This window comes from Emydura macquarii, unplaced genomic scaffold (assembly GCF_026122565.2).
Source record: "Emydura macquarii macquarii isolate MOO-44397 ecotype Brisbane River unplaced genomic scaffold, CSIRO-AGI_Emac_v2 contig_3625, whole genome shotgun sequence".
NCBI classification, from domain to species: domain Eukaryota; kingdom Metazoa; phylum Chordata; order Testudines; family Chelidae; genus Emydura; species Emydura macquarii.
In genome coordinates, this window is record NW_027133762.1 from 92,597 (window position 1) to 116,641 (window position 24,045).

The window sequence follows — 24,045 nt, forward strand, 5'->3', positions numbered from 1 at the left end:
CAGTAACTCATCCACACTGCAAACGCTGTTGATGACTGGCCTGGATCTGGTGTCTCTATACATGCTGCGTGTTACCTTACCCCAGGAATGGACTCACTGAAGTCAATAGGGCTGTTGGAATAAGGTGCTACGCCACATGACTAGGGATACAGCAGGGGTCCTAGTTTTCCGTGGTAAAAAACCCCCAAAATTCTCAGAATTCCATGTTTTTCCGCAATTAAAATGAAATGCTGAACTTCAGTTTCCTTAGTCACAGCATATACAGGTAGCAGTTGAACACACACAGCACAGAACAGCACATTACCATCAACATGACATTTCTCCATAGCCAGGCTTCCTGCTTCGAAAGCAGCACGGCCGTCAGAGCAGTGGAGAAGTAAGGGTGGCAAAACCAAACCAGCCCCCTTACCTCTGCACTTCTGCTTGCGGTGGCACTGCCTTCAGAGCTGGGTGCCTGGCCAGCAGGTGTCGCTCTCTGCTCTGCCTTCAGAGCTGGGCCGCTGGGGAAAAACCAAAGATTCTTTGTAAAAATACAAATTCCACATTTTTCTTTGTTTTTCATTGGCAAACAGCTTTGTATATCAGACTCTTGTCCTACGCAGTTAAGGCTTCATTCTACCATTCACTCACACTGAATAAGGGCAGTAGCCTCAGAGGATGTATGTCTGCAACGTGTGAAAGTTAGTGTTAGTGTAAGAACCTTCCCTTCTGCATTTCCTGACTTCTGTGTATTCAAATTCCTAACCTTAACAGTAGCGTTAGCAGAGTTCCCTCTAGTGAACAGCTTCCTGTCTAATTAGTGTGAGTTTTAAAGCATTACCACTAATCTCAGCTGTTTTCCTTTGTGTTCAGGGGCAGGAACCATCTGAAGAGTCACCATTTTCCCTTTCTCTTTGGGGTGAGGCTATTTCCAAGGTGTCAGTGTTTGGATTTGATTCCCCGGTCGAATATCCTGGCCCTGAAATCTGCGGAACAAGATCATTAGCTCTAGAGATCCCTCTGGATTCGTGTTCTGACTGTTTCTCTCTTTCTGATTCCCTTTGCCCTGCTGGAGGGCTTTTGGCAGGTAGGGTTTTTGCAGGTGGACTTTCAGACATCAGGGTTTGGAGTTGCTTTTCCCCCTTTGCTTGCAGATGATCCTGCTCTGTTTCATTCCCCTTTCCTCTCTTCCAGGGGAGGCGGGGCTTCGAGAACTTTTTGGTCCAAAACGGTTTAGTGCTCTTTCTTTTCACATCTTGGTTTTCAGGAGCCAGGTGCTGTCCAGGGGCGGAGGCTGTTTCTCCTGTTGGAGATGGCCCTGTGTTGTTTCCTGCCCCTTCCCCATTGTTGGAGGCAGAGTGCTGTGCTGGGGCTGTGGAATTCCCCTGACTATCTCTGCATTCAAGGTGGAAATCCCAGTCGCTGGGGGGGCAGATGCTGAGGGGTTTTTCCCTGTCGCATCCCACACCAAAACCTGGGCTGAGGAATGGGTACAATCTCTCAGAACCTTCAACAGAAATCTCCAGGATAAGGCTCGTTCCATTGACACTATAAAATGAGACACTCCCTGCTCCTAGATCCAGATACACCCCAACCACTGTCAGCTTCACATTCCAGGGCTGGATCACATTGTTGGCCTCCTCGGGGTGATACTGCCCCTTGGATCTCCGCAGAGCCCAGCACCCCTCCTCAGGGGGTTTCTCCAGCCTCTCCTGTCTCACTCTGCCCCTCACAGTCTCACTCAGCACCCCCAGCTCCCAGTCTGGGCTATTGCCAACCTCCACTTCCCAGTACCACCTGCAAACCCCTGCCTTCCCATCATGATCCCTCATCGTGAACCCCTCCCTCCCCACGGCAATCAGGGCCCCGGAGGGGGCAGCCGGCTCTTGGGAAGGGGGGTTGTGCTGGACTGTTCTGCCATCTGCAGACACGGTGAGTTTAGGGTGTGTGTAACTTGGATCCAGGGTGACGGGAACTGGGAAGAGAGACCAAAATAACCCCATTTAGCCACAGGTCAGTCAGGGACACCCCTCCTTCCCCCCATCCCACAAAAAGAGGGGCCAGAATAACCCCATTTGCCACGGATCAGTCAAGGACCCCATGATCCTGCAGCAGTGGGACCAGAATAACCCCATTAGCTGCACGTGAGTCGGATCTCAGTACCAAAGGGAATCCTGAGAAGAGAAGGAATAGCTGCTAATGTTAAGGCAAATATTTTAAGTATCTATTTCTCCTGTTTTACTTGTTATAGGAAACTAGATCCCAGCCTTTACTTCCTGAATCAAGATAGTGGCACCCTCACACCAGGGATATACTTGAAACTTCTTTTCTTTATTTTAGTGTATGCAAAGCCCTAGATCTGGGCTGAAGGATTAGAATTATAATTACAATTATAAATAGATCCCACTCACTTAAAAATAACATAAATATGAAATTCATATTTGACTGATGTACAAATACCAGCTTTTTGATTATACGAGTCAAATATGTAAGAAAGAAGGAAAGAAAGAACTCCCTCCAAATGTTAGCATCTGCCATTAGCATAGATCCTGCCTTCATATCTAGACATTAAGTCCTTCAATCCTTCATATAGCATTACCATCTCCTGCTCCCTCAGGGTCTGGAAAAATATAATAAGGTGGCAGTCTAATTAAAGAGTTAAACTTACCCATGTAGCTCTGAGCCTTCCTGAAATCTGCAAAAGAAGAATCACCAAGTTAATGGAGCTCAAGACAGTGAGAATTCACATTTGGATAGTTTCTCAAGTCCTTGCTCAAGAAAAGTCCCATTGATTCCAGTGAGAATACTTGCAATGGGTAAAAACAACGAGAGTCCTGTATCGCTTTAAAGACTAACAAGTTTAATTTCTGCAGGCATAAGCTTTCATGGGCTGCAACCCACTTCGTCAGATGCAAGAGTAAGATGCAAGATGCAATGGGTAAAGGCTTCAGAATCAGCCTAAGATTATACTACTACTTTAGCTCTCATGTTAGGCTTTTCATCTGTACATCTCAAAGTGCTGTATAAAGGCAAGTGGCTATTGTTATAGTGAAAGGTGCTAACAGTTTGGAGGCAAGACAACCAAGGACCTTGTAAGAATATATGGGGAGGATAAAACCTTCCTACCCAACACTAGGAACAACTCTTCAATCGTGCAAAACAGCAGGACACAAAAGAAGGGACTAATGTCCAAGATTTCTGACAGGCCATGTGGCCAACGGGTGAGTGCAGAGCTAATGGGGTCTCCTGAGGTGGAAACACAGCCTATAATAAAGCTGAGTGTTTAAGCAGTTGCAGTGAGCAAGCAGCAGCAGTTGTATGTGGCTCAGATAAGAAACAGGGGCTTAGGGATAGCGGTTTCTTGGGCACAGGACTAACTGGAATATCTGGCTTGGGATTTTGGAAAAGGCCTGCGCACTCTGTGTTCACACTGCTGTTCAGAGAAACAGCAGGACTTGTGTATATATCTGTAATTAAATGGATTACACCAGGTATTACCTAGACTCTGGGTCACTGATCTCTTATGTAAGCAGAACCACCCCACAAGGCCCTGAATTTCCACTCAGCCACTATCATTGTCTATGTTTCCCACTGGGACATCTAAAGCCCAGATATTGGGAGTGACTTCCCCAAAGTCTCTCAGGAAGCTGGGGGAAGACTCTTGACTTGCTAGATCCCTGTTCACTGGGCCGCTCTATTGCTAGCACTGAAGGACTGAGGGAACATATTGCATCTGGTCAGAGTAGGATTTGTGTCTACGTAAGCCATGCCCACTCATTGTGGCACTTTGTCTCATGCTAGTGCTGGCTAAATCACCTAGAGCTTGATAAGCCTGTAGCAGGTTTGGTTAAGGAAGTAGGTCTTTTAGCTTGGACAGCAGAGCCTCTTGCATGAAACTCCAGGTACAAACCCTGCTGCTGACCCCTCCCCTCCCTGGGTGTCAATGCTATATATAAAAAGACATGAAGCAAAAAATGTCTTGACTTACCTAGTTCTGTGGTTGCTCTGTCTGAAATGGAAAGATCTGGTATTATTTACTTTTATTAGAGCAGAGAGCCCAGTTTACTGGATGTTTCCAGGATTGTAGGAAAAAATAAGACTAATACATTTAGTTTTCATGTAGCACAAATACAGATTTTTCAAACTGAGGGCTAGATTGTCCTATCCCACTGAAAATCTGATGGAGTGAGTGAGAGGCAAAGGCTGCTTGAAACACATTAAAGGGAAAAACAAAAGGAAATATTTGATAGCTTTATTATATACAGTGAAAGCTGCAGTCCTTCCTGTAGCTCATCTCCACTGACTTATCAGGGGCTTGGAATCATAGCTGTATTCCAAGGAGAGATGGATTAGTGGTAAGCGCACAGGTGAGGGGCCCAGAGTTTCAAAATAAATGCAGTTTATTCACTGGTTCTACAGCTTTATCCATCATTACACAAATCATCAATTTGCCCCTAGTGGCTGGAGCTCAGAAGAGCACCACTGCTTTTTGTTTTCCCATTTCAACCTCTGGAATCTGACAGTCTCCCATAAATTCTGCTCCTCTCCCAGGGGAGGAGAAAGTAAATTATTTCCCCAAGTTTTCTGTGGCTGTGCTGGGAGCCGGGCTATTCCCCAGATTATTTTTCTGTTAGGAGAGAGGGACCTTCCTCCAACAGGTTAACTGGGGAGAATCTACCAAATTTAGACAAATCCCCCAAGGTAATAGTGGTAAAAGCAATGCCTTTGTCTCACAAAATGTAAAATTTACTTAGTAGCTAATTTCACCCTTGACAATATTTACTGCTATTTTCCTCAGAGCCAGGTTATTTGTTTTTAACTTGCTTTAGTGCACCCTGATGCTATAGTGATGGGTGCCATAATTATATGCAAGTTATATAAAACATTCAGTGCAAATATCAATATCATTATTGCAATGGTGAGATTGAGAAATCAGGCACTTAAAAATCAGGAAATGTGGAATTAAAGGTGGAGGGTAAACCATTGCTCTTCTTCTGGGGATCTCACTTTAAAATACGGTCTCCCTTTATATAATTATAAATTGTTTATCAATTAATAAAGTATATTTTAATACAAATGGGAATTTCCTACATATAGAAAATTACAGTACAGTATGACAAAGTCAGGCTGGACAGCTGTAAGAGAACTCCTATTGGGTTCCAGGAGGTTGGCAGGCATAAGCCCACCCACGTCTGAAAGCCCCTCCCCCAGACTAAGGGGAGTCGCTACTGGGCCCGGGACCCAACTGAATTCAGGGGACAACAAATGAGAAAACAGGAACAGGCACGAAGGTCAAAGGGTCAAACATAGGTAACCTGAAGGGGACACCAAGCAGAGAACCCCGGACAGCATCCAATTGTTCCTCAGAAGTATCTAAGGAGCAAGTGGGTGCATCCCACAGGAACTCTGTCTGGACACATGATTGGACATAGGAACAGAAATAGACCCCACAGTCACAGAGCACCTCCTCGGCCAACATCCTCTCCCTGGTGTTGTAAATGGCCACCTTGACCAAAGCGAAGAGGAGGTCCCGCAACTTATGGATGGGGCCATGGGTGAGGTGTGCATACAATAGGAGGTGTGGGGAAAAGTGCAGCCAGAACCTCAGAAGAAGGTTCTGGAGGAGCTGGAAATGTGAGCGAGTGGTGGAAAACAGATATACTATCCCTAGAATGATAAAGGCCCTTTTCCCTATAAGCTGAAAAGAGGTTAAAGTTACCTCAGGTCAACTAGGGACACCTGAGTCCTATTAAGGGCTTTCTGAGACTTTTCAACAACTCTTTTCTCCTGGTGAAAGAGGAGGAGGAGGGACAAACTGGGGAAGCTACCTGACTGCCTGCCTGTTTAGGGGAAGAACTGGCACCCAAGGCCAATAACAAGGTTCCTTCCCCACTCTCCCCCCAGAAACAGGGTAGGGAAAGGAATTCCCCTTTGTTTTATGTTGTGAATTTCTTTCTTTTGTTTGGCGGAGCAGCACTCCTTTGGCCTGCCCAGAGGCCTGCCTAGAAAATATTGAGAATTAAACCCCATGTGGGAAAATAAACATCCCGAGTGAGGCTGATTTACTCCTGTCCCCCCCCACTGCCAGAGGGGAAAGTGCTGAGTCCAGCGAGGTGAAGGAGGTGCCTTGCCACAACAGTGAATATAATCTTTAAACAGAGCTTGCTGCTGAGGAGTCACTAAACCAAGTCTGGAGAAACTCAGTTCTGTCGTTTTAATGTTAGGATTATTTACAGTCACCACGCCTAAACTTTTTCATTTGTTTTTAGCTCACACCCTGAGAGTAAGGATGTAGGGGGGAGACAACAGACTGTTAGCAAGCACACTGAATCAACTCATCTTCATGGGTGGTGGGTGAAGCTACCCCTGGGGCTGGGGACGGCTAGTTCCCTGTCCCGCCTCTTCCACCTGTGGCCCTGCCCACACCCCACCCCCGCTCTTCCCCAGGCCACGCCCCCTCTCTACCCCAGGCCTCTCCACCACTGGAGGGACTTGGCAAGTGGCGGGCAGCCGCGGGTGAGGGATGGAGCATGGAGGAGAGTGGGCGTGACGGGTGGGCGGAAGGTGGGTGTCAAGGGGGAGGGACATGGTGAGTAGCAGCTGGGGTGGGGTCTCACAGGGACAGGGGTGAGGAGGCATGTGGGGAATGGGAGAAGAGGAGAGATGCTCATGGCGAGCAGCAGGGTCCTTCTGAGAGGGAGGATGGAGTAGAGTAGAGGAGCAGCCAGGCAGCGACAGGTGTTGGGCCTCGGGGAAGGGGTGCGACAGGGATGGGAAAAGGTGATGCCACCACGGCCCAGGCGTACGGTGGCAGCTGCACCAGGGGAGGCTAAGCCTCGCCCGGCTTATTATGCCGGCCACCCATGCTTATCTCTAAGGTCTGTCGATACTACATATTACTCACTGCTTAATATAATATCCCTAAAACCCCTTTATATTCCTGTGTGTTTCCAAATCGCTCAATTCAATCTACACTGTACAATTACAGATGCTTATTTATTCTGTACCATAAAACGAACCCTACCAAGTCGTTCCCGCAGGTCCGCACACTCTGTAAAAGGAAAAAAGAAAAAAAAAGCTTCAATTAACAGTCTATTATTTTCAAACAGAAATTTCAGTTCATCCTGAGAAATACACACACTGTGATTCTGTGGATAGAAAAAGGCAAAACTAATGTTCACTATAAAACTGGTAAACAATCAATTCTTACATCTAAGAGCTGGTCTACACCAAAGAGTTAGGTCAACGCAGCTATGTCACTCAGGTATGTGAAAAATTCACACCCCTGGGAGACACAGTTAAGCTGACCTAAGCCCTGGTGCCGGTGAAGACAGTGCTAGGTTGACAGAAGAATTCTTCCACTGACCTAGCTGCTGCCTTTTCAAGAGGTGGATTTATGACAGCGATAGAAGAACCCGCTCCGCTGCTGTAGCATTTCTAGTGTAGACGTAGTCTTATGCAGGCCAGATCAACACTAGAGTGATTTGCTGCTATAGCAATATCAGGTAGAGGTGTGATATTTTTACAATATCGTTATGCCAGCAAAAGTCCTAGTTATACTGGCAAAAAACATAGCTTAGTGTGGGTTCAGCAAGGAAAATAAGCTATCCTGGCAAAAGTCCTTTTTCTGTCAATATAACTGCATCTCCACAAACAGCAATCTGATAAAAATTATCACACACCTAGCCATTAGACTGCTGTACTGGCAACACTTTTTCTAACGTACATCAGGTCAGGACCTGTTTACATTTAAAAGTTTGAACACTGCCTAATCCTTTCACTTAGGGAATTGTTTGTTTCCTTTTTCCCTCCACTGAAGTGCAATGTATTTGTAGTACTGATTTCCCAAAGGAAATTGTCTGTCTGTGATAGGACAGGCTAAGTGGATTAAGTTGCAATTAATTTCTGATACTGTGGAGGGGCTTTTAAGAGATGACAGTTAAAACACACTAATATTAATAATAAAGAACAGAGCTAGAGGTTTATTCTCCCCTGTCAGGTGCTGTTCTTTGCTCTTCCAAACGGCAAGTGGCTTCTAACTCTAATTATACTTATCTAGGGTGTAATCAACCCAGTGTAGAGGGCCGATATGATGCCTATATGCACCACTTAAGTCACTTACATTCTGCTTAAATCCTATTTTCAGTGGCATGTAGGTCTTGCATTTGCTGTCTGCATAGGAAGGAATTGCACGCATCTAGCTTTACAGACAAATCCTCACAACACTCTTGGAAGTAGATTAATATTATTAACCCTATTTAGAGATGGGGAAGCTGAGGCAGGAAGGATAAGTGGCTTGTGTAAGGTCACATAGGGAGTTAACAGCAGACCCAGAATTACAGCCGTGGCTCCCCTGGTATGTATCCCAGAGCCCCTTGCACTATGTTGCAATGTCTGTGATACAGATATTCACCATTTCTATTTTATCATAGTGCGAAAACCCATATCAGAAATTTTCACTCTTGAAAATAATTTTTACTGTACCTGATTCCAAGGCCTTCTTCTCAGTGTCTGCATTGGAGAGAATGACACATTACTACACAGCAATGTAAGGATTTGTAATACACAGTTGATGCCAAACACCTCACAGAATGTTCTTGGAGGTTATATTTGATAGGAAAGTTACCATTTACACCACTAATCTCTCTGAGATTACACCTACACCACACTGCTTCAGGGGAGGCAGCGATTATTATGTACTGTCTGTGGGTGACATCTTGGCTCATTGAGGTCAGTGGCAAAACTCCCATCAAACTCAAAGAGGCCAATATTCTACTATAATGTCCTCTTTCCCAGGGGTGGGATTCGTTATCCTTCCCCTTTGTGTGTCTGGGCATACTGTTCAAGGATCCTGAGCATTCTCACACCTCCCTGATTTCATAGTGGCAGTGGTGGACCATGGTAAGTAAAGCTTTGCAGACCTGCCCCTAAAATAGATTTAACAAAGCAAGAGGTGAAAATAGGTGGGGAAATGGAAAGAGGAGGAAATATCATGGAAAGAGTGTGAGATAAGCTTATTTTTACACATGCACCTTGAGATCAGTGCAATGACTGAAACACTGTTGTTTGGCTTTAGTGACATTTATTTGATGCCATAAGACATTTAAAGGAAGCTGTCAGGATGCACAGGCCTTACCTTATAACATGTAAGCAGCAATGGAGACAGATTTCCCAGGAAGAAATATAAATTTGATTTAATTTATAAGGAAAATTGATATTAAAATTAAATTGTAATTTTTAATAACTTTATTGCATGCTTTAAATTAATGTAGGTGATCAAGTGTTATATATATATAAACATCATGCAAGAAAAATTACTGTTAAAACTGATATGTCAGAACTGAGTATAAACCTATCAAGGATAACTTAAGAGAGAGAAATACATTACCTCTTAGGAATAAAGTCTCTTCTTTTGATGATTTTTTCTTAGACATCTTCTGCTTGGCTATAAGATTAAGAATCAAAGATTTTGGTGGATTAAGTAAATTGTTGGGGTGCCAGAGAGATCCAATGAACAGATGTTTACCAAAGTACTTGTGTTGTTCATGTAGAAAATATGATAAATACAGTGTACATTTGTCACACTATGCATGGCTGGCAAAAGGAAGAATTTAAACAGAGAAAGCTGAAGAGTTGAGAAGGGTGGGGACAAGACACATGAAATGCTTCATGAAAATTTGAGACTTTTGTTGACAGGTCTCAATGAGATATACTCTAATGATACTGAACATTTCAATATGCATAGAAATATTTTGAATTGATGTTGAACTGCTTCTTACCAGCCTCTTTTCTTCTGATATTTTTCATACCCATAAATTGTGGAATTTATATTAAAATAATATTTCCTTTATTTTCAAATGTACATAGAGACCTGATCTTACAAACAACTAGAGATGGCTGAAAAACAAAACAAAATACTGCTAACATTCTGGCAAATCTGAAAACATTTTTAATTCTGTGTTTTATGAAAGTCCATTGTTTTATTTTCCAAATTTTCTGTCAAAATTGTTTTAAGCAAAATTGTTTTGATTTTAGATGCAGATATATTTTAAATTATATTTTCAGATATTGAAAAAAAATGTACTGTGTGTTGTCATGGTGATCAGTCAAAATCAGTAATACAAAAAGAAATAGTCAATAAAAATAGGAAAAAGATTTTGAAAAATAAACAGGCTGGCTTTAATGATTTAAAGAGTCGGCTGAAAACTGGAACGTTCTGAAAAAACTGAAAAGTTTTTGTTAAAATAATCCTTTAAAAAAGACCACATTTTGATGAAAATAATTAAATAAAAAAATCTGAAAAGCTGTGTGTCCAAGTGTAGTCCTTATTACTCTGAGTAATCTCATTAATTTCCAGTGAAGTCAGTTGGAGCACCCATGGCAATAAGCACTATGCACAATAGTTTTTCCAGGATCAGGCTTCAAGATTGTGCTGCTACTCCCTCATTTTATTTCTGTATGAAATTCAATTCATAGATTACAAAGACAGAAAGGACTGCTGTGATCATCCGGTCTGACTTCCTGTATAACACAGGCCTTAGAACTGCCTTGAAAAAATTCCTGTTTGAACTGGAACAGATCTTTTAGAAAAACACCCAATCTTGATTTAAAAGTTTCCAGTGGTGGAGAATTTACTGCAACTCCTGGTAAATTGTTCTAATGGCTAACTACCCTCACTTAAAAGATATATGCTGTATTTCTAGTCTGAATTTGTGTAGTTTAAACATGCAGCTGTTTAATTTTGTTGTACCTTCCTCTGCTAGCTTGAAGAGCCCATTATTAAATATTTATTCCCCATGTAGGTTATAGAGTGTGTGTTCATGTCATTCTTTAACCTTCTCTTTGGTAAACTAAACAGGTTGATAGACTCCAGGAGCAAAATCTATGGAATATTTTCTAGTCCTTTAATCATTCTCATGGCACTTCTCCCATTGTCTCCAGTTTATTAACATCCTTCCTGAATTGAGAGCACCAGAACTGGACACAGTATTCCAGCAGCAGTCACAACAGTGCCAAATACAGAGGTAAAATAACCGCCCTACTCCTATTCAAAATACCAGAACGGACAACTTTTAAAATATCTTTTTCTGGAATTCGATGTTAATCAGAGATGAACGAACAATAAAAAACAAACCTGAAGTCTTTCTGAGCACCAATAAACATTGTAGTTCACTTTAGTTTGATGTTAGGATGATTATTTCTCCCTTTGTGAAAGGACTTTAAACATGCAGATAGCACACTTACCTTTATATCCCAAAAATGCACAGACACCAATCGCAAGAAGGGTTAAAGTAAATAACACCCAGAAAGCAGCAAGCCACGGAGAAACACGAGGGAAAATATCACCTTTGAAAACAATAAATGAAAAATGTCACCTTGGAAACATACCATCTCTTCTCCATGTTTAGGAACAATGAGTCAAGCTCCAGGGATATGTGAAGCACAGGAGTTGACTGATTTTGCAGTCCAGACTATCAGCTAGATCCGGAATTGGTGTAAATTGACATTGATTTACACCATCTGATAATCTGGCCCTTGAGCAGGAAAGCTGCCAGATTGGTTATACCAAATTCACTCCTGCTCTTATACTGCCTGTTTCCTGTAGACCAGATTCTGACGCCCTTACTTGCACTGAATTGTGTCTTACTCTTTGAAAACAATGGGACTAACTCCAGATTAATGTACTATTCAGTGTCAGCGAGGGCATCATAATCTAATCCTGGGTCCTTACCAATTGTGGGCAATGATACAGACACTGGACCAGATTCCCAGCTGGTGTAAATCGGTCTCGCTCCATTGAAGTCAATGAGCCAGATCCTCAGCCAGTGTAATAAGTATAGCTTTACTGAAGTCAGTAGAATTACTCCCATTTACACCATCTGAGGTTTTGGCCCACTGATTCTAGATATCACATACCAAGATCAAGAAAAGCAGTTACAACCGCTGCCCTGCGTGATCAATGAAGATCACTGAGCATTCTTCAGAGGTAACTTTCACCCTAGGGGAGGTGGCCAGATCAAGACTTCTTGGATTTATGTAGCGCTGACATGGTTCATAGGCCTTTTTCTGACCGTCTACACTGGGGGAATTGTACCTCAATATAGTGATTCCTGACATTTGCCTGGGTGCTAGTTCAGACCAGTCTGGAGTCTGAAGCTGTCCGGTCTCCATTGCTGGTTAGTGCACACAAGTGAGTGGGAGTCAGATTTAGAGATAGAGGCCTTGTAAGAATAAAAATTAGAAGGTGATCTCCTATTGCTGCTAAACAACTGGTTAATTTATCCAAATTCTAATAAGTCACCAGAACGGTGATACAGGTGGTGAGCTGAGATGAGATTATTAGTAATAATCATCTCTAGCTCTTACATAGTGTATTTTATTGGTGGATCTCAAAGGAGGTAAGCATCATTATCCGCATTTTACAAATAGGGGAACTGAAGCACAGAAAGGGGAAGTGACTTGCCCAAGGTCACCCAGCAGGCCAGTAGCAGAGCTGGGAACAGACCCCCAAGTCTCCTGAATCCCAGGCCAGTGCTTTGTTCACTAGGCCACGCTGCATGCAAAACATGTTTCTTTTCCGGTTTCCTTTTCTTCCCAGCTCAGCATTTTCCATGTTTCTTCTTGTCCTAATCCTACCCTGTGAGCTCTCTGGGGCAGCGACTGTCTAGTTAATTATTTGTACAATACCTAACACGATGGGGTCCTTCTAATAGTATTAGGGCAGCATCGTTTTGAGTTAGGTGGGAAACTGTGTACCACCATGTTCCTATATAAATAAGACGGACACTAGAGCCTGATGGGACATGCCTCTGGACAGAGAAGAGGCTTCAAGGTTAAAGAATGATGCACATACTCACCTGAGAGGAGAATGACAGATTTCTGCTCTGTTTTCAGCAGGCTGTTCCGGATTACGCAGCTGATTTCCCCAGTTTCCTCTCCCAGGACTGTGACGTGGCTCAGAACATTGAACAGAAGTTCATGATCTTGCTCCGTTTGGGTCACAGGCTGCAGATCTTGCCCATTCTTTGTTGCCCAGTGGAGTTCAGGTTTGGGGAACCACCCTGTTGATCTGCAAGCTAGTTTGATTCCCTGGTCCTGGGGACCTACCACATCGATGGCCACTGAGGCAACAGCTAAAACGAGATAAGAGAGATTAGGAAGGGGCTAACTTCAGTGAAACAGCCTTGTCTCTTTTTTGTGGATTTATTTTTAACTCAGGACTGAGTCCCAATTTCTGTGTTTTTCTTACTGGAGTTCAAAGAAATTCTTCACCTGCTTCTCCTGGGTATGCCAGATCATGGAGCGTCTCTGCTATAAATTGCAAGTTGTATGGCTGCCTGGCCTCTAAAATGCCACATGACAATGGCAACACTCAGGCTAGGTCTACACTCAAAAGTTATGTGGACCCAGCTACGTCTCTCAGGCATGTGAATACTCTACAACCCTGAGTGATGTAGTTAAGCTGACCTAACCCCAGTGTAGACGGCGCTAGGTGATGGAAGAATTCTTTTGTCGACCTAGCCACCGCCTCTCGGGGTGATGGGGCGATGGAAGAACCCCTCCCATCCCTGTAGAGTGTCTACACTTATGTGTAGACAAGCTGCAGAGACTGGGCTCTTAGAGGGCTGAGCCTGTCTCTCAGTTCCCTAGTCCCTGTGTTTGGGGAGAGAATGGGAGAAGGGACTTTAAGCCACCTTCACTCCCTCAGTGTCCTGGGGCCAGGGAGGGCCTGCCCAGGCCTCTGGTGTAAATTAGAGCGGCTGGTCCCCATGGGCCTTGGTAAACAGAGGATGTCCACAATGCACTGTGTTCCGCCCAGGTGTCTGACACCCCCCCATCTGCCCTTATATTGATGGCTGACCCAGTACAGAGCCGTTACACCAGCCAGAGACCTGGAGAGGTGGGGGGACAGAGGTTTTAGGGGATTTGATAGTGGCCTTCAACTACCTGAAAGGGGGTTCCATGAAGGATGGAGCTAGGCTGTTCTCAGTGTTGGCAGATGACAGAACAAGGAGCAATGGTCTCAAGTGGCAGTGGGGGAGGTCTAGGTTGGATATTAGGAAAAACTTTTTCCCTAGGAGGGTGGTGAAACACTGGAATGTCCTACCCCAGAGCATCTAGGTTTACAGAGGCTGCTACATGCAGCTTGCAGCCCCTTGCATAGCTGGGCAGCTCTAGTGACTGGTTCCTATAGGGCAGAGCTATGGGCCTGACTCCCGCTCAGCACCTGAGGGCACCGTGAGGGACAGGGACTGGAATTCTGCCTGGCCTTGGTACAGATTGCACAGAGGGACAAGGCTCCTCATGCCCTCTCCACACTGCACACCTGCCCAATGGACAGGCCAAATCTGACCCTGCCCAAGGAAATCACCAACCTGCAATTTTAAGCTCGGTTGCAGCATCCGCGCTCCACTCGTTTGACTTCACAATGCAGCTGTATGTTCCGCCATCGGCCGGTCCGACGTTCTTCAGCTTTAAAGACACATTCCCAGAGGTGAATCCATCCTTCAACAGCGCAGTCCGGCCCTGGTATTTCTGCCCTGGCACATCCCGGTCTGTCAGGGCTCTATATTCATAGACAATTTCTATATGTGGCTGGATGATTTTCTTCCACTGCACTTCCATATTGTCCGGCTGAGTCCTGGTGGAGATCTGGCAGGGTAAAACCACGTCCTGCCCCACGATCCCAGTGACGGTTGGGGATGAGATAATGTCAAAATTCTCTGGAAGAATCAAACGTAAATGAGGGTGTGTCTACAATGCAAGTGGAGGAGTGATTGCAGCGTGGGCAGCCAGGTGTGTGCTAGCTTGAATCTAGCTAGCATGATTAGAAAGAGCAATGAACACATGGCGACATGGGTTACACCTGTCTGAGACTGTCCAGAACTCTGACTACATACTCACATTCCCAGCCCACGCCGGATCCATGCTGCTGCGTCTTCAATGCTATTTTTAACCAAGCTAGATTCAAGCTAGCACAGGTATTCCGACCTGAGCTGCAATCAGTCCTCTGAGTGCAGTGCAACCGTACCCTGAGTGTGTGTGCAGAATAAAACTGGTAGCATCTCTAATAGCTATTCCAAGTGGTGGGACAGGAATCTATCTTCATAAACATAACAGTAGAACTATGCTGCAAATATATAATCGATTGATATTGTTACTGTTCATTAGAAATAAAGATCTAAGATTGTTCTTATTATTAAGTATCGTAGCTTCACAGATGATATTGACCTCATAGCATTGTCCAAGGAAGATTTACAAAGACTCACTGACAAGGTAGATTAGGGAAGGATGGATAGCCATGTGTCTTGGATGGTTTAGACATAACAAATCCTGCTTCTTGGCAGGGGATTAAACAGATGACCCTTGTGGGCCCTTCTAACTTTATGATTCTATGAAAGCTGAAAAACATCAGCACAGAGATGACAAAAAAAAATATGGCAATTGGAGGACAAAAGGAAGAGATAAAGATCTAGAAAAATGGGACAAACTAGTATCAGTAATGAGGAGTAGTATCAGAGAATGGGAATTGTGAAGATGACATAAAAAGAAAGATCAGACTAGCTGCTACTGCATTTGGAAAACTGCCATATCTGGAAGGCTAAAAACATTTCAACGACAAAGAAACTCAGCATATATGAGACAAGTGTCATGCCTATACTGCTGTGCAAGTTGGGACACTGGAGTATGAGGAAAGCTGACAAACAGAAGATATTGACTGCAAAAATGAAATTACTGAGGGGGATAATGAACGTTTCAAGACTGTAAAAAATGAAAATGGCTAGGGCAAGAAACAACCCTGTTACAGAAGATTGAAGAAGGATAACCATGATGTCAGGAATGGACCTGAAAAGGAGACCATGCATGGCAATGCATGCCAGAGTGCAAGGAACTAGAAATAGAGGCAGTCTGAGTATGCATTGGGTAGGTAAACAAAAAGATTTAAAGATAAATGAAGCCGTGAAACTGGCTCAAGATAGAAAGTGGTGGAAAGACGTCACTTGGCCCCCATCATACCTGCTGAGCTGACAGATGGGAATCTAGGAAGAAGAATGGAAATCAGTTTTGTTATTGCACCATCAGTGTACAAGACATTGTATAACAGATAAAACATGCCTAATAATTAACAATAGCCTGCCTGGGAGTTCTTAGGGCTGGCCTATGGGAGCTTGTTGAAAAAGGATAAGATGTGTTTCAAGAAATGTTAAATATATATATATATTAAATACATTTGGAAAAGAGGAGAGGGAATGGAGAAAGGCAAAAAAGAAAAAGGAGGAAAAAATCCCAAACTGATTTTTTGAGGGGAGAGGAGGTCTATTGAAATATCATAAAACTGAAATATATATTTTTCTCAGAAAATATTCATTGTTGGGAAAAAGACATTTTTCTATTGAAACAAAAGTTTCAAATGACAATTTCAACCCTGTTTGTCCTGATTCCAGCCATCAGCCACCAGCTGCACCAGTGCAAACTTCTAGATGTAGACAGAGCAAGATGCAATTACCACTCCTGCAGCTTATCCAGTTTAAAACTGGGATAAGCTCAACGAAGCCAAATTGTGTTTTTTTTTTCTTGTCTACACTACAGGTTTGCATTGGTCATCTTTCCCTGATGACTAGAATTGGGGCAGATCCCCAGAGTAGACAAATAGCACAGCTCCACCTCTTACTGACCACAGGTCCACGATGAACTGAGCTTCTCACTGAAGGAACCAGGGCTAATAAAGGCTCTGAAATTGCAAGGTGCTGAGAACTTGCTGTGAGATGCCTGGCTCTGTAGGAGCTGAGAGCACGCAGAGGTTTCCAGGATCATATCCCCAATGCCTCCTGAATCACCTCTTCCTATCACAGTAACACAAACAAAAACCTTATCTCTGCTGAAACACAGATACCCAGCAGGGGTTTCGTGCAGGTGGAGGGTCTCTCCCCAGAGATTTTGTGTTGTTTTACTGACAATGCTTTTACCTGACGAGGGAATCGCTGCTAGGAGTACGGCACAGAACAAGCAGCTGGAGAGCTGTACCTTGAGGTCCATGCCTCCGGTGAGAAGAGTCTTGGGGGCTGATCTGAAATGAGAGCCACAATCAAAATAGACACAGAGGCTCAAAAATACCAGACCCCTGATTTCTCAATATTCCCTCTTGGAACACACGAGGCTGTTCCTTCTCTTCCTTCTTCTGTGTCACTACGTTGCAGGGGAAGCTGAACAATATGGGAGGGTGTCACTGTGTCCAGCCAGCCTGGGGGTGAGTGGGAGGGGAGATCATATGAGAACCTTTGCTGTGATGGAAAGACCACTCACTATCACAGTCCTAGTGCTCAGGGAGGGTAAGGCCAAGTGATTCCAGCACCGCTGCTTTCCAAGTGTGGCACAGCGCCTGCCCTTCTCCAGAGCTGCTGGAGGGCCTGGCTCTCTCTGAAGCACAAAGGGCTAGAGATGCAGGGTTTGTCTTGGCTGCAATCGTTGGCTGTGAGCTCTTTAATCTCCTTGAGCAGTGAAGCTGCACAGCACAAGCATCAGTCCGGGCTATACGAACAAGCCCAGAACCCAGGGTAATTACTGCCAGGGTTAGCCTGTGTGCTGCGGCTTCACCACTCTGGGACCTGAGCTAGTGGGATTAACGCTAGCACAGGCACGTCCCCTTGAGCTGCAGACATGGCCAGCAACTGCATCATAGCCTCACGCTTAGCTGCAGCCTGTTCCAGCCGGACGTACTTTGGTGACGTGGCGGTCGGGAGAACAAAGGAACTGGTTGCAGCTCCCTAATTCTGGGACCAGTTCTATGCCAGCCCTGGGGCTGCTCCAAGCTGTGGCCACAACGGGCCATTTCATCAACTAAGATTAGCTGGAGCGCTGTGATGCTTGGGCCATGGCAGTACATACCCCTACGCCACGGACGGCAGGGGCTGGGTGGCATGCAAGCCAGCAGCACACGTTCTAAGCCAGAGGATTTATTTTCCCACTCAAAGGAAATGCTCAGCTAGGGAAATCCAGCATCTTTCCAGCCCCTTTGCACCCACCAGAGTCTCTAGGATTTTTGTTACCACGGGCTGTGCCTTAGGGTGCTTCTGCACTGCAATAACAGAGCTGCAGTGTGGCCACGCTGGGTTTGGGTTGTGGGGATATAGATTGTAGTGCAGACATTTGGACATCATGGATTTCGATATGTCCAGTATGTTTTTTGCTGCGCCTGCAGCAATTGCCTCAGCACCCGTTTCAATACATCTCAGTTGTTTTATTATCAGCTCTGACATGCCCACCTTGGGTATTAAGTACACAGTACAGAAGGTGTGGCACATACTGATCCCATCTAACATTCCCCTGTCGCCTCACACTGAGGTGTCTGAATGTACTTCTAGAGCAGACAGCCAAGAAAAATCACAAGCTTGTCTATGTCACTAAAGAGGGTGCTGTCAGGATTGCTCGGGGTAACCAAAACCTACTTCTTTCTCTTATATCTCTTTGAAAATAACATGTAATTCTTATTAAAAAAAGTCCACCGGAAAAGCACTAGACACTATTATTCACAATAAATAGTTCTGGTACATGCCAATTTGGCCCTCAGGGTAGGATCTGAAACATACCTATGGGAGCTCGGAATGGAGACAGCTAGGTGAGAAGAGAAGTTATCTCCTTATAGCAGAGGTATCAGATAACCATTGCCGTTCCTCATAAGCAGAATGATTTATCAGAGTCGACATAATGAGATACTAAAAAGGCGAGCGCGCCTGTTATAAGCCTCAGTTCAGCAAAGTACGCACATAAATCCCTTTTAAATTCAGTGTCTGCTTTGCTGAAAAGTGAGGGTGTACTGAACTGGAGTCATTGTAAAGGCACATGATCCTCCTCACCATCACCCTAGTCAGGAGAGAAAGGCAGAAAGCAAAATACAATGTGGTTCTTGTGATGTATTGAAAACTGTGTTAAAATTATGATCTCTGACTTTACGTTCTCCATGGTTTTCCTGGTCCTGCTTACAGGCAGGGGGCTCTGTAGGGGAGTGTGGGATCAGAGTCAGTGTGCAGCCAGCCTAGGGTAAGGCGGGGTGAGCTGTCCTGCTTATTTTAGGGAGTAGCCTGCTTTCTCTCTCTCTGTTTTTGGTTCTTATATGTTGTCATTCTGAATTCTAAGCAATAGTCGTATTGCATTGCAACATTACAGCAAAAGTATTTCTGTCTTTATCTAACTCCTCTGTAAATATGATGTGAACTTGACAGTTCTGCAAATAAAGCAATATTATTTCCATTTGAAATAATATGTGAAAGCTTTCTGTCCATTTCACTGCAAGGTGTTGCAGAGAGGGGTTTCCGAGGGGAATTAAAGTCCTTGGATGGGATTTTTGTGTTCTGCTGGCTGTGTCATTTTATTTGTTTATGTGTAACTTATAGCAGGGATGTCCAGATCCTTGGAAAGGCACCTGTTTTATTTATTTTATTTTAGTCTCTTGAAATATGTAACTACTTACGTTAAACAATCTGTTCCATTTTGTATTTAGCTGTGACACTCTGAGTAAGTTTTCCAGATCTGAAGAAGAGCTGTGTGTAAACTCAAAAACCGTCTCGCTCGCTGACAGAAGTTGGTCCAATACGTAATATTACCTTGCCCACCTTGGCTCTCTGATTTTATGTGTAATTTATGGTGCAGATACTTAGATAGCATCTATTTTATTTTATTTTATTTTATTTTAAAGCTAAATTAAAAAATAGTGTTACCACATTACCAAGATGTAGCAAAATTCAAGGCCTGACAGGACAGTTCATCATTTACAGTGGTGGTGTGGAGTCAAGGATTGTCTTACTACAAACTATTTATTTCCTAAATGAACACAGGTCCTGTTCCCTGGAACACAGCTGGTAACAAACACACACAGATCACTGCCTTCTTCAGAAATCTCTGTCCAGGCACCGCTGTCCTGTCCTGACTGGCAACTGTCTTGGGCCTTGGTCTCTCTCAGAGGCCTTTCTCCAGACACAATTCTTCATAGACTCCTCTGTCTGCCCAAATCCCTCAAATTTTAGCTGCGGGAAAGACCTAATCCAGGGCTGCAGACCTAGAAAGGTGAGCCTGAGCATTTACCCTCCTCTTGGGCTACTGTTCTGAGGTCATGTCTGTGCTACAGGGATTATAGTGGTATAGCTACGGTATAGTAGCTATGCCAGAATAACCTCACGATACAGCCTACACTGATGGAAGAGGTTTATCCAGCTCTGTAGGAACTTCACCTCCCAGAGTGAGGGTAGTTAGGTGAACAGAAGCATATATATATATTGGACCTCTTTATATTATTACAACACACTTTTATAGAGACAATCAAAGTTCAGTATATAATAAAATAAATAAACAAACAAATAATAATAATACAACAATAACAACAATGAAAACAACAACAAAAACTCTGATTTAATAGAACACCATCCAGCTGAGGACTTCAAGCACTTTAGTGTCACCAGAAGCAAAATATATCCACCATTTTAAAGTCCAAAGCTGTTAATATGTGACAAACAATGAATCATCAGAAGAGGTGGACTATATAACCCCTGCATCCTATTGTATAGCCTCCTGTTCTATCTGCTAGTCAACTCTCAGACAACTCAATAAACCAAATAAAAAAGGAAAATGTCAAGAAGAGATGACACATTTCTTCAAAGAAACATGATTTTTCTAGCATTTTCCCCACTATGAACTCAGCTACAGATTCCAGCCACCGTTCTCCTTAATGTGCTTCCCAAGCACTGATATTGAATTTAAAATTAGCCGAAGAGGGATATAAAGGCTTCCTTGTTAACTAATTCTGAAGCAACAGATAAACACATGATGGTACATAGATTCTGCAGGCATAAATGGTCAGAACTTCCCTGAAGTTAATGGAGCCCCACCCATCAACACACGCATTGGATTTGGAATTCAAGCAGAGGCGCCTACCTTTTTCAGCAAATTAAACTGGACCACCACAATGGGGAAGGTTTTCCATCCCTCACTGCCAGGTGCGGGGTCTTCAGTGTTAACAAAACCAAGGGATTAAAATGGGATTTGAGAGTGTGCCTGTGGGAACAGATCACACACTTTGAATATACTGAACAAAGGGACTGAACTCTGACCAAGGAAAGTGAAAGCAACAAGTGTATGTTAAATATTAACCCTCACTTTCTACCTGTTTAAGTCCTTTCCTTTTCCAGGAAAGGTGGCCCATAACCTTAAAGCTACAGCAGTGCTTGGATGAGAAGGCATTTTGTGTCGGTAACAAACATACATTTAACAAACCACATTAAAACAACCCCTATAGTGGAGGTTAGATACAGACAAGGAAATACCAGGCTGGGCAATTCTGAAGGGAACTGAAATTCACCCTACCTCTATCAAAAAACAGATTAACAAATTAGAAGGCAGTAATCCCCCCTCCTCTCCCGGTATATCTCCACTGAGTTTGATGAGGTATGGAGACACTAGGTAGCCAGCAAAGGTGATCCAAATGAGTTCCAAAAGAACAGTGGGCAAACATGGACTGGATTATGAAAACCAATGGCAAAGGCCGGGGCTTTAAAAAGTAATAATAAGAGTAAGAAATGTAGAATATTGCAATTAATGGCCATGATAGTGAGGTGGCTAAGACATAAGGTGACCAGATTGCAAGCGTGAAAAACTGGGACAGGGGATGGGAGGTAATAGGTGCCTATATAAGACAAAACCCTGAATATCGGGACTGTCCATATAAAATCAAGTCATCTGGTCACCCACACTTAGACAATACGCCATGAAATTGGCAGGACAAGTAACAGAAGAAAGAAAACAATTAGAAGAAGCAATAGATGCAACAGAGCACTAGAAAGCACAGGAACCGAATAGAAAATTGGAAACAGTTGTAGAGAATCTGAAAAACAGTCGGGCACAGTGCCCCATTAGAAATCTTATTGGGCAACAACAGATTTCAGGTACTGATATCCTGCCTGAAGAATGGGGGCATAAATGGAAAAAGGTGGCCCAAGCAAAATTAAAAAACATGGAACATGGAATGATTGGAGCGAGTGTTAAAATGGGGATGTTGGGAATGAATCAGTCCAAGAGCCACCAAGGAGTCCATGGGCAGGGACCACCACACTGCAACCATCACTATATGATGAGGGAGAGATTCCCGTGCCAGTCAGAATGGGAGAAATAAAGGTACAGAAGGGAGAAGTAGCAAACAATGTTTTCAGTGGATTGGAAAATTAGATAAAGAAGAAAATGGAAGAGTTCACAGAGCATACTGGGAGACAGGAGCTGTAACTTGATTGAAGGAAAGGATTAAAAAGAATTTCAAACTGAAACGCCGAGCGTGAGTGAGTTAGCACCCAGAATCGATGCATTAAGGCATGGCGTTGCTCAGAAATGGTTAACTGCAGCAGGGAAGGGCATTCCTGCAATCCACTTGGCATGCAGACAAAAGCAACAGACACTGGGGGAGAAGTTCAGGTTTTGCAAGATCAGGTAGCACCCCCCCCTGCTCTCTTCTCAGAGCTAGGATAAATGCTAGTGGTACGGGTGGTTCCCAGCCTCCTGCTTTAAACCACACAGCCCCACTCCTCATCCAGAGCTAATTATATAATCTTCTTGTAGGCGCCCTGTACTTGAGGGGCCTTGGAACTTAACTGGGAGTTTTACAACTGGGAAGATCTTGGGAGACTACAACTCCCATGATGCCTTGGGGAAAAAGGAGAGAGACTCTTCCTCTTTCAGAAAATTACCATGTGTGGACTCTATTTTTGGTTTTGGGGTGGAGTGCGGCCAGGGCTGGAAGCTGCTGCTATGGTCCCGAAGCTGCTGCTGAGGGCTGGCTGGAGTTTTTGATGGAGCAGGGAGCTTCGGGGGTTGGTGGCATTGGCCAAGCCAGGGCAGGGACCGAGCCTGGAGCTGACTGATGTGGGCCTGCAGTGAAGGTGGTGTGAATGCGCCCCCCTTTTTGTTTGGGTCAGGGTTTGTAAAGGAAGGGGCACAGCAGAAAGACTTTGAGTGGGCCTGAAAAGAGGCAGAGAGAGAGTCTTTTCCAGCAGGGCCAGGACGGCTGACATCTGGTTGGGCCAACTCCAAATATTCAGCTTGACACCTTGGCTGAAGTGATGCACTGAACCCACAGAGCGCTGTCTACTTCTTCCAATCTTCAAGCATGCCCATGCAAACAAGGGGTTAGGGCTCTGAACTCTAGGGGAGTGCAGACTCTGGAGGTGAGGTAAATAGTGGCAGTGTAAATGCCAGTTAGACACGTTTCATTTATTACTGTATACTATATTTATTACTTGATTTATTCAACTGCCCCTGTGGATTTAAAATAGTGATGTTTAACTTCAGTCTGTTATGTCATATGTCCTTAATTGGTTAAGTACAGGTGTGTTAACTCTAATTTAAGGATATTGGATGTTTAGTTTGCATAATTGCAATTTTTGAGTTAGACCCATGTCACAGATTATTACAATTATTAGACTAGGTTTAATCCTGGAAGCTCCCAAGGCGCGCTATTGAGCATGTGCAGGGTCCAGCCAGGTGGAGGCACTGCCAATTTTGAGTTCCTTTAGGAGCAAAGGGACTGCAGCAGAGGGTGGATAGCAGATTCCCACCTATCCTACATCACCGCTGGTATACTCAGGATCTCCTTTGTTGTCAGCAACCTTAGATGCCCTTGCACACCGGTGAGTGTTGCCTGCTGCCAAGTAACCCAGAAAAAGAAGGGGGTTACATTCTTTTAAAAATATTTTTACATACCATGTAAAATTTTCCTTTATACCATCACTCAGTTTGCTAAACTGTCTGCTGCTGCCTCTACCTATAAATGACCCGACAGAGATAATTAATCTTTTGGCTCAGGTCTCTCTCCCTTTCTGGGTTGCTCTCCCCCTTACACACACCTCTCTTCACTTCTGCCCTCCCTTTGTTATAAAAGTTAAAAGTTATAGTTATTACTGAACCCTCCATTGCAGAAAAAGACAAAACAACAACAGAGAGAAAGCAAGGTAAAATCTTTACTTTAAATGAACCCAGTAAATTAATTATGTTAACCCTTCAGGAGTGCAACAGCTAGAAATACTCCTAACT

At 44.0% G+C, this 24,045-nt stretch overlaps 1 pseudogene; it reads right to left on the bottom strand.

Moving 5' to 3' along the window:
* Positions 1–828: 828 nt before the first annotated feature.
* LOC137145762 (butyrophilin subfamily 3 member A1-like) lies at positions 829–21,050 on the bottom strand (annotated as a pseudogene).
* Positions 21,051–24,045: the final 2,995 nt, after the last annotated feature.